Source organism: Pygocentrus nattereri, chromosome 11 (genome assembly GCF_015220715.1).
Source record: "Pygocentrus nattereri isolate fPygNat1 chromosome 11, fPygNat1.pri, whole genome shotgun sequence".
NCBI classification, from domain to species: Eukaryota; Metazoa; Chordata; class Actinopteri; order Characiformes; family Serrasalmidae; genus Pygocentrus; species Pygocentrus nattereri.
Window position 1 is genome coordinate 19,256,411 of NC_051221.1, and position 10,797 is coordinate 19,267,207.

Sequence of the window (10,797 nt, forward strand, 5' to 3'; positions counted from 1 at the left end):
GCCCATTACTCACTCTACAATTCCCTTGAAGATCCACACCAGCACCCTACATGCAGAAGAACTTTCCTTGGCTAGAAAAGCACAACCCTGTTATTTGTTGGCCTGGTCGCAATTTAAAACAATGGTCAGATTATTGTCTAAAACATTGCATTAGAGCCCCTTCACTTTCCCTTAGATCCACTACTATTGAGAGCCCTGACTCTAAATCTTCCTTTGCTATACCCCAAGAATACCTGGATCTGAAGGAAGTATTCAACAAGAACAATGCCACCAAACTGCCGCCTCACAGGTCATCTGATTGTGCAATAGACTTGTTGTCAGATCCCATCTTGCCCAAAGCCAGACTATACCCCTTAACACAGGAGGAACAGAAGGCCCTAGATGTGTATATAGATGAAGCATTAGAGCAGGGGTTCATCAGGCCTTCAAATTTGCCAGTTGCATCCAGTTTTTTCTTCATCAAAAAGAAAGATGGCGGCCCACAACCCTGCATGAATTATAGAGCTCTAAACCAAATCTACAAGGCCTATCCATATGCTTTGCCCCTAGTTCCAGTAGCTCTCGAACAGCTTCAAGGGGCACAGTATTTCACAAAATTCGATCTCTGTAGTGCCTATAATTTAATTTGTGTTAAAGAAGAGGACGAATGGAAAACAGCATTTTTGACCAGTAGGGACATTATGAGTATATAGTGATGCCCTTTGGACTCTCTGTCGCCCCCTCTGTGTTCCAAGCATTTATTAATGATGTCCTCAGAGACATGGCAAGTTTGTAATTGCGTATTTGGACGATATTCTAGTGTACTCCACATCATTTGATATGCGTGTGCACCACATCCGAGAAGTACTAAAGAGGCTCCTGGTAAACAATCTATTTTTGAAGGGAGAGAAGTGCGAATTCCACCTTCAAACAGTGTAGTTCTTGGGATATATCATCAGCCAACAAGGAATCGTTATGGATGATCACAAGGTGGAAGCAGTGTTAGATTGGCCACAACCTACTTTAAAGAATTGCAATAGTCAAAAAAGGACAGGATCTCCAGTGAAGTTGCACCCTATAGTTTCTTTTCACTTAAACTGTCCCCAACAGAAAGGAACAATGGTATAGGGGATTAGGAATTATTGGCAATCAAACTCACACTTGAAGACTGAAGATATTAGTTGGAAGGGACAACCATCCTTTCCCAATGCTTACTGATCACAAGAATTTGGAATATCTCAGAACAGCTAAAAGACTCATTGCTCGGCAAGCCAGGTTGGTCCCTTTCTTCTCACGTTTCAAATGCAGCATTACCTACAGACCCAGAACCCACAACACCAAGGTCGATGCTCTGTCCAGGAAATTCCAAATGGACACAAATGCAGTACAAGACAAGCTCCCAGATCCCATTCTTCCTCCACAGGTGAAGATCTTGTCTATTTGTTGGAGAATAGACGAGGAGATTGAGAAGGTGCTATTGCAGATTCAAATACCAGAACAATGTCCTCCCGAAAAGATGTACGTTCCACAACATTTCAGAACACCCCTGATCACTTGGGCCCATTCTTCACTGACATCGGGACATCCAGGTGAAACTCACACACACTGGTACTCTGTCCGAATGTTACAGTCAAACAGAATTACAATGTTATTTTGAGCTCATCAGTCAGCTTGACTTGAGTGAGGCAGAGGTTTATCTCAATAGCTATTCATGAATAAGTTTTATTTTTAATTCAACCCTTTTTTTTCACATGCAATGGTAGAAATAACCATAGATGTATATCACTGTGTGATTTTAAGTGATATATACAAATACTAGTTGTTTCCTAGTAAGTATAGGGTGTATATCTATGTATCATGTATACACTGTAGACTACTCTGATAATAGAAAGCCTGAACTACTGAGATGGAGAAAGTTTTGTGCTAGTCAAAATCGAATCTAAATGGACACACTGTTACTGTCATCTAGGCTGACAGAACCCAAAGGACTTTTTTTTAACAAGAAGTTAAACATTTGTATCTTTTCTGTCACACATATCTACATGGTGTCAGAAGCTTTGGACAACAGTGTTTTGAGCCACTTGTCCTTGAGGAAAACATCCCTGACATCTGTCACAGATTTAAACTCAAATGGACTATGTATTGCAAAGAGGGACAGGTCAGCTAGCTCACAGAAAGTTTAAGCCTTCATGCAAGGACCAAATTCAACACTTTCACATTTATGGAGGATGAAGAGCACACTGGGGTGTTATAAAAGAAAAATGCATATGTTGGTCTGCCGAGAAGATCATTATGGATAGATAAATCTGTTCAGTTAATGTAAGAAACTTATTAGTATGTGGAATAAATAATGATGTTAGCGGACATCATCCTGCAGTGGACATGATCCGCTCTGCACGTTGCGAGTGCATCACTTCAGAAACAGAGGACATTTTCACGCATGTGACTGCCTCCCATGGTGGCCATCATGCCAACATAAAACTACAGAAGCAAAATACACTGTCTTGCCACTGAACCCAGTGCATTTGCATGACTGCCCACATTGAATGTTCCAGTACCATTACTTACGTGTGGTATGAGGTCAGGTCATTAAGAGGCTTTAATCAGAAACCCTGAAATTTACTGCTTTTTATACTGATTCTCCCCGTCTTCTTTGTGACCAGGAAACAGCATCTTACCAGCTGTCCAAATACCAGAGGATACAAGTAAAGCAGTTTCAAGTGGAGCATATGTTTATATATAGTGATACCCAGAAAGCAGAAAGACTTTTACAGATTTTGAAGTGACATCACTGTATGCACATCCAGAGGGGATGAACAAACATGGAGTAACTATACTTTAAATTCCATGTTTTGTTCATGTGGAGTAGATATCCACTCAAATGTAAACTGGCTGGCTTTGTGTAGCAGCTGTGATTGGATACAGGAGTGTTAAGGGCATGCTATCAACTGTATGCTCTTATATGCTCAGCTCATCAACAGACAACATCAGATTTAATGACGCTGAAAGAAGTCAGCTGTCCCATTTCCCCAGTTACTATTCGTTCTCTCCACTTATCCTGCTCTTTTCCTCTTTTTTATTCCTTTGCTTTCTTCTGGAGTAGAAATGGGGTCGAGAGGAAAAGTGCAGTAGCAAAAGTTTCAGCCAGATTGTTGCAAGCTTGGATAAAGGGACATACCATGTGCTAGCATGACTAGTATGTATGTATAGTCATGGACAGAGTATGGTTACAAGCTTAACCTGGCTAAATGTCCTTTTAAGCTCTGAAGGTCCTACATGGACCATCAAGCTTAATCCTGCTAAATGCTTTTTCTCAAGGTTCCTTCATGGGCCATGTAAGTGTGTTAGGTAAGAGCCTGCCAAGACTGAGGCAACATGCTTCATGCTGCCATTTTAGAAGGTCTAGTCCTTGCAGCTGTTTCTGGGCATGACAAACTATCTGCCCAAGTCCCTCCCAAACTAGAACTATCTGTCTGAGGGTTAACTTTTCCCAAAGTATGCAGAGCACACTGGGCAGGAACAGCACATCTGCAATTGAATAAGCCTGTGATAAGCCCACCGAAGCTTCAGCGCTTCACTGTCTACAAGCCAGTTGTCACACGACATGTCACATGATGGGCTGGGCCCTGTCTGTCTGCCAACTGCAGCTTTCACAGTGAGTTAGAAATTGAAAAGGAGCTCCTGGAGTTTGTCTTTGCTTATCAAAAATGTTATCATTGTATCTATGGTCATAATGGCCATATTACCTCCAGGAATTACCATCAAGAGTATCCTGGAGGTTATGGAACGCAGGGCTAGAAGAACAATGTTCTGTTCTGGCCCTCTCATATTTTGTGACACTAAAAGAGCAGTTTTACATTGTGCATTCTGCAGAGCTCTCAGACACATCAGATGAAAGAACCCCTGCATCCCCATGACATTCCAGATCTCCCTTGATCTCTCAGGGAAGCTAACATATTGGAGTGGCAGGAAAAAGAACACCTTGTCCTGGTGAACTTGTTCTCTAGTTTATTTGAACTCAACCACTTACCTAACCTCACTTGAACAACATTTGGCAGTCCATGTGGTCCATACAAAACTCTTACGGACAAGGCAAAGCTCAGCCTACTAATTTACCACAAGATGACATCACCGGTTCACTGGCTCTTCTCCAGATGCATGCAAAAATTATTCCCATTATCAACGGAATGCTAAAACTCAAAGTGGAAGATCGAATTCATACTAGCTTAACAAATATTGCACATCATTGCAGTACAAAGGCTAGACTCCAGGCTAAAGGTTCATATTTTCAGAGAAGATGCCATATTTTGAACAGCCTTGATTGCAATGGTCTCACAGACTTGTTTGTGAGAACAGATGTTCTGTTTGAAACCTAGAGGAAATGTGCCAGTTCTTTCTCCTCAGCAATTCTCTTTGGAGTTACAGGTGCAGGGGTCACAGTGAACAAAGCCCTTACATTCTCCCTTTTCAATGCCACAGACAGCCCACAAATAAATAAAGCATGTAATTCATGCAGTCATAGAACATGCCTCAGGTCACACAGACATTCACCTCTAATTACAGTATCACTTCAAGAATGTTAGAGCCACTGGTTGCCCGTTTTCAACTAGTCGGCTTTGTTCCAAAACCCCTGTAGTGCAGAGTAAGAATGAGATAAATTGGAGCGCTTGAGGGCTATGAGTGATGCTGAGGAACTTGTATAAAAGGTGCAACTGGCCTTTCTGGCCTCCTACCATCTTTCATCAATGCTGCCTGGCAGCCCCATGTAAATCTAAAGGAAGAAGCCATTTAGCATCATCTGCCCTAGTCTGCTTTACAACTGAAGTGTAAGGTACTAGCAACATCAGCCAGGATATGTGAAAATGTGCACCAACATCACCCTCCTTCTCTGTGTGTCCTTTGCCAGGGGTATGAGGCATGTAAGGACAACAGCTTTATAATTAGGAATGTGTGAAAGTGTTTCCCATAATAAGGAAATCTCTCAGGGAAAATGATGTGCTTATTAAAGCTATTTGGGTTTTGCTGCAAACAAGTTACTACACAGAATAAATGGGGAAACCTGGGTAAAAAAAATAGTAATGAAAGTGCTCAGAAACATATAGTTTCATGCTGCAACCTTTTTTAAGCATTAGCCTTATATGCAGTCAAGCCAGACACAAGCTAGATCTCTTGTGTTTTATTTTCCAATGTTGAGCTGCTGGTATACAACTGTCCTATGTCACTGTGGTTTGAATGGCTATATATGAATCACATTACCATCATTTTCCCAGATTTAGAGGTTTGGTAGAACAGATTACTGACTTGATGAATTGAATTGATCTGGGAGGAACTGACTGTATCTTACTCAGAAAAGAGTGGACATCCTAGTGAATATATATTACCTAATTAGCATAATCATAACACTCTCAAACATTCTTAGCATGGAAATAATGTGTCAATAATTGCATATTGTTAAACTTTTAACATTTTTCCTCTCTACTTTCTACATTTTTTAGTTTTGCGAGAATACGAGTTTTACAAGGTAAGATAAGCATCTCTATGTGGTACGGAATGTGTCAGAGCACTAGTAGCTTGTCAGCATTGAAGATATGCAGTGTCATGTTTCTGTAATTTAAGAGGAAATTTGGGTGAATTCACTGGGTGAGTTGTCACTGTGGTTAATCTGAATTCAGATTACATTGTGTAATAATAAAGTTAGAGGATAATTTGCAGACCAAGCTGCATGAATATTGCTTCATTTGACTTCAGGCTTGGTGGACAAGTTACTTTCCAAAGAGAGTTTGTCTTTCCGAACTCATTATCTTAGAGAGACAAAGGGTCAGAGTTCTCATATGGCATTTTTCAACCAGGCAGTACAATGCAGCACAGTGCAATTCTGCACCCAGAACTATCTGTACTCTGTTTGCCCATTGCATAACATAACCATAACGATGGTGAGTTCTCTTTAGCTTGTGTTCTCACATGATTTCTCATGTGAATGTAGCATTAACAGTAAACATAAACAACAGTAGCAACAATGGAGAAGCTTTAAGCTCTGATTTACCTCCTACTCTGGATTTGGTCGCATGTGCACAGTCACAGACAGCAATTCTGACTGGTTAGTGGTGAATTTAAAATGCTGGTCATCTTACTCCATTGACTCTCATGACAATTCTGTGATGATTGCTTTTGACTAATCACTGGTTTGCACCTGTACCAGCTCCACTCGTGTTCCACTTGGTATTCCAGCAAGAAAGGTAACCAAATTCAGCACTGTTACTCAGGTATGGTACAGTTCAGTGAAAATGACGACAAAATGTGTGATTGTAACTGTAACATACCACGCTGCACTGCCTGATGGAAAAGCCATTAGTTCTACACTGATCTAGGCTCAGCTGTTTGCTTCCCATATCCTTAGTTATATGAATATATCGTCAGGGAAAAACTTACCAAACCAGAGTTCTTTCTCTGTGCCACTTGATACTGATGGATCATAGTCTTTCTTTAGAACAGGAACCTCTTGGCTCCTTTTCATCTCTTCAAGATGCAGACAGATGTGTTATCTATCCGCTAGCCCTGAAGAATCAGCCCTGGATGTCACAGAAGTGCAGACACTTCTGTAGCAGCTTCAGCTTGCAGTCACCAGCACAGCTCTGAAGCCTGAGTCGCTCTACTGCACACAAAGCCTCAATATCAGCTCAAGAGAAGCACTCTGTTGATGTTTTTGTGCTGTCATTAACTAACAGCTGTCTGCCTTTGAGCATCATTCTAACTTTATAAAACCTCACTGACATAATCGAAGACTAAATGAGCATGTTCTCAGTTTGTGTTGATGTTTGTTGGGGTCGAGTGGATGGCTTGTTAAGGCTGCCTGGATGGGTTATGACAAGGACTGAGTCATAGTGGCTGCAGTGGCAGCTCCCTGGGGACATTCTCACAAAACTTCAGGCCCGAGAACACGGGTGCCATGGTGTGAAACGACCCCCCACCTTGTGCCATCTCTTCTTGACTCTGGGAGCGTGTGGCAGCTTGCTGGGAGGAAGACTGCACCCACAAACTTGCCAAGTGAGCATATAAATACACATAGACAAAGAGACACAGGCTACCTGCCATAACAGTCACTACCTTATAATTTATCCCTACCATACTTTACAAAGGTCCAAACATTTTCTAGAGCCCATATGTTTTGTCTAATATTCACCTCCCACCTAAAATTCCTTTTTTTGTACAAGATTATTAAAAATGCAAAAATACTACATATACACTAAATCTGCATTTTACAACCTCACTTATGGTACATAAAAAGAGGGGACTGTATGTGAAATGCTTAAAAAAACACAAAGCAGTGATTAATACATTCTATTTGACGTGTATTGACTTGAAAAAACAAAAAATACAGCATTTGTTGTTTTAATGTATGAACTTCTAAACTAAATCGGTTGAGGACTGAAGACACAAACTGATCCAGCTTTGAAAGCACAACTTTTTGCAATTCTTCTGTTTTCAAGGTGTATAATTTTCTTCAGGTGTATAATTTTGCAGGCAGTATATGCTGCTCCAAAATGTGCTCAGTGTTATTCACTAATTCTCTCAACCTCCCTGACTATCTTATGGGCAGGGAATGAGGCAAGACATGGGCCAGGGATGCTTAGAAATACATTGTCTTTTACATTGTGTAACGAGGAGCGAGGTAGCGGACGCAAGTGCGGAGGTAAGCGACTTTTATTGAGGGCAAATCCAGAATCAGGGTCACAACGGTCCAGGGTCAAATAGCCAACACGAACAGATCGAGTTTCTGACATGACAAAACGGGTGGATACGGCAAACACCAACACAACGAGAACACAACGACCAGCGACAACAAAGGGCAAACACAGGGCTTAAATACACAGGGGCAACGAGCGACAGGTGAAAACAATCAGGGGCGGAGTTACAAAACCAAAACAAGAACACATGGACAGGACTGGGAGGGGCCAACCGTGACACATTGATTGTGTTTCGTACCCTTGTTTCATTTTCATTACACTATATTCACATACATGGAGAGTTTAATAATGGTTTTATTACATGTGATATTTAGATACAGTGAAAATGTATGAGCTTTTATGCCTATATTCTTTTTTGTAACTTATACATCAAAGAATTAATACCTACAACTTGTCACTATCAAACCCAAAAAATAGGAACGGCTCATGGTTGGACTTATTTAATGTAGAGTGAAATATAACAATACAATGTGAGTGTTAATGTGCCCTACTATATGAGAAGCAGGTTCTCTAACCATGTTAGACCAACCATTAAGACTTTAAGATAAGACTGTTGCATATTTAGGTTGGAATTCTTGTTGGGAGATTGTTATATTTTTGCATATTTCCAAAAGTTAAAGATCCTGTTAAACACCTCCAGTGTTTAAAGCTATGCCCTTGTTATGATGCCACTTAAATGCACAGAAGTATTAGAGAGCATGTAGAATATGAAGTAGTATTACCTTTCAAGTACTTAAAAATCTTATAGTTGAAATGGGAATGTATGTAGGTGAAAACAATCATTTGAAATTGAGTAGTAGAGCATGGTATGGAATGATTTTTAGTTGGGAACACTGAAAGCCTGATTTCAGTGAAATAAAAAAATATGTTTTGCATTTTTTATTCGTTATTTAATATAGTCATACGTCTTGTGTTTAAACTCTCTAAATATTGTAGTAATTTCATTGTTGTTTCATTTGGAAATAAAAGGCTTAATTTCTTAAAATGCTCACAGAAAATGATCCAATCAGGATTTTTTTCTGATGGTATCAGATGCAACCATGCAAGCTGTCCCATTGGTAGGGACTTCAGCAGCTGAACTGTTTAAGTGGAAACAACCAATTGTGGTGGAGTAAAAAATTATGGTTTGTGAAAAAAATGTCACTCTAGGCCTTCTGGAAGTTCTAGATACATCACTGAGTCCAAGTTCAATGGGTTACCTGAACAATGCATTTCAGTCAGTTAGAAATGGAAAACAGGTGGCAGTTCTGTGCCAGGGCTGTAAAACTGCAACATACAACATTAATTATGTGTTAATGTGTATTAGAAGCTTGTAATTGTGTAAATCATTGTTGATGATGCATATAAATCATTGTTAGTTTAGTGCTAGTGTACTATTGTTTTCCCTTGATTTTGAAGGAGTTCTGATATTTATGAGCCAAACTAAAGGCCTAGCTCTAATAGCGATGGTTTTTATGTTTATTTTTTTTCTACAGACAAAACTGACTCAGACCCTGAGCTTGTATGAATACCAATAGTGGACTACAATATGACAACACATACTTTGACTGTTCTTTGACGCTCTTGCCTAGTACTTGCTGCCAGGAGCACAGACAGGGAGGTGGAAAACCAGTTTCTTCATCACGTATTTCTCTGTGCCTCAGCCTGCTCTCTGCCTCAGCCAGCTCTCTTGCTAGTTTTAGGTTTAATGGTAAAGGGGTGAATGACCTGGCGCAGCAATAGAGTAGCCAGTCAACCTCTGGACAAAGAGAGAGAGAAAATGGGGCATTTCCTGTTGGTCCACAAGCTGCATGAACAAAGCTCATTTTGAACATTCTGTGGTCTCAAATGAAACAGTGCTACTCAATGCTCATGCTGGCTCCTGCTGGACTATTGATCTGAAACCTATTACAGCATTGTTTGCAAAAGCATTTCCTCATTTAATACTCCATTCTCACTGGGAGCCTGGCAGGCTGCGAGGCCTGGCACTGGGCTTCGGTTTTTATTGATATTCTGACTCGTGTTAATGGAAAAATCACCTGTGGTCTTAGCAGAGTTTGATACAAAACACTAAGGACCTCCTCCAACCCTAGCTATGACAAAAAAGCCATTTGAACATCATTATTAAATGCCAAGCCTCGAAATGAAAGCACACACCACCAATAGTGCAACTTTACCTTCTGCCAGCATTTGGGTTAGTAGTTCTTGTAGATATTCAACTTAGGCTTGTGGCCAACTGTGTTTTTTCAATCTACATCAGCAAAGTCAGTGGACAGATGGACGTGCCTATCCTCTATTCCCCTCAGACACAGTCCTAGATTTTTTTTCTTAGAAAGGGCAATTTGAAATGCAAGTCAAAAAGCATATTTTTCCACGTTGGTTATACAGTTATTCTGATTGGATATGACTGAATTTTGTTTAGATTATGCTCTCATTTGCCTAATGTTAGAACTGACACTGAACCTTACACTTTTGTTAGATTTATAGGATTTTTATTTGGTGCAATTCTGTTCAAAATATAGACCAACCTCCATTTATTTTAACTTCTGATCAAAACAGGCATTACAAGATATTTATTTTTTCAGGAGATATTTCTAAGAAGATTGGATATAAAATAATCCACTTGCATAAGGAAATGGATAGTCAAAAAAAAAGAAAAAAGAAAATAATGGGGAAAACCAGAGTTTCCAAAAGAAGAGAAAAATTATCACAAGATTTCTCCTAATAAGCATGCAAGGCCTGGTAGAGCACCAAAAATGTCACTATCAGATAAACAGTACTTAAACATTACTTTCATCTTTGAAAGAAGGGAGAAAATCAAGCATCCACTGGTGTTTCTGTTCATCCTTCCACTGTGAGAAGACAACTCAATACTATGGCCCAATCCCATTTCTTATTTTTACCCCTACCCCTTGTTTTCGAGTGTCACCTTGCCCCTAGGAACTGAATTACTGGGCTTAGTGGTTGGAATCTTCCCCTACATCCCTCTACGTAATGGGACCCTAAAATGAAAAAGAACATTACTTTATTAACAGCTACTAGCGGTGCTCTGTAGGTGACCCTGCAAGCCTGCAGTGACAGCAGAGGAGGGTAA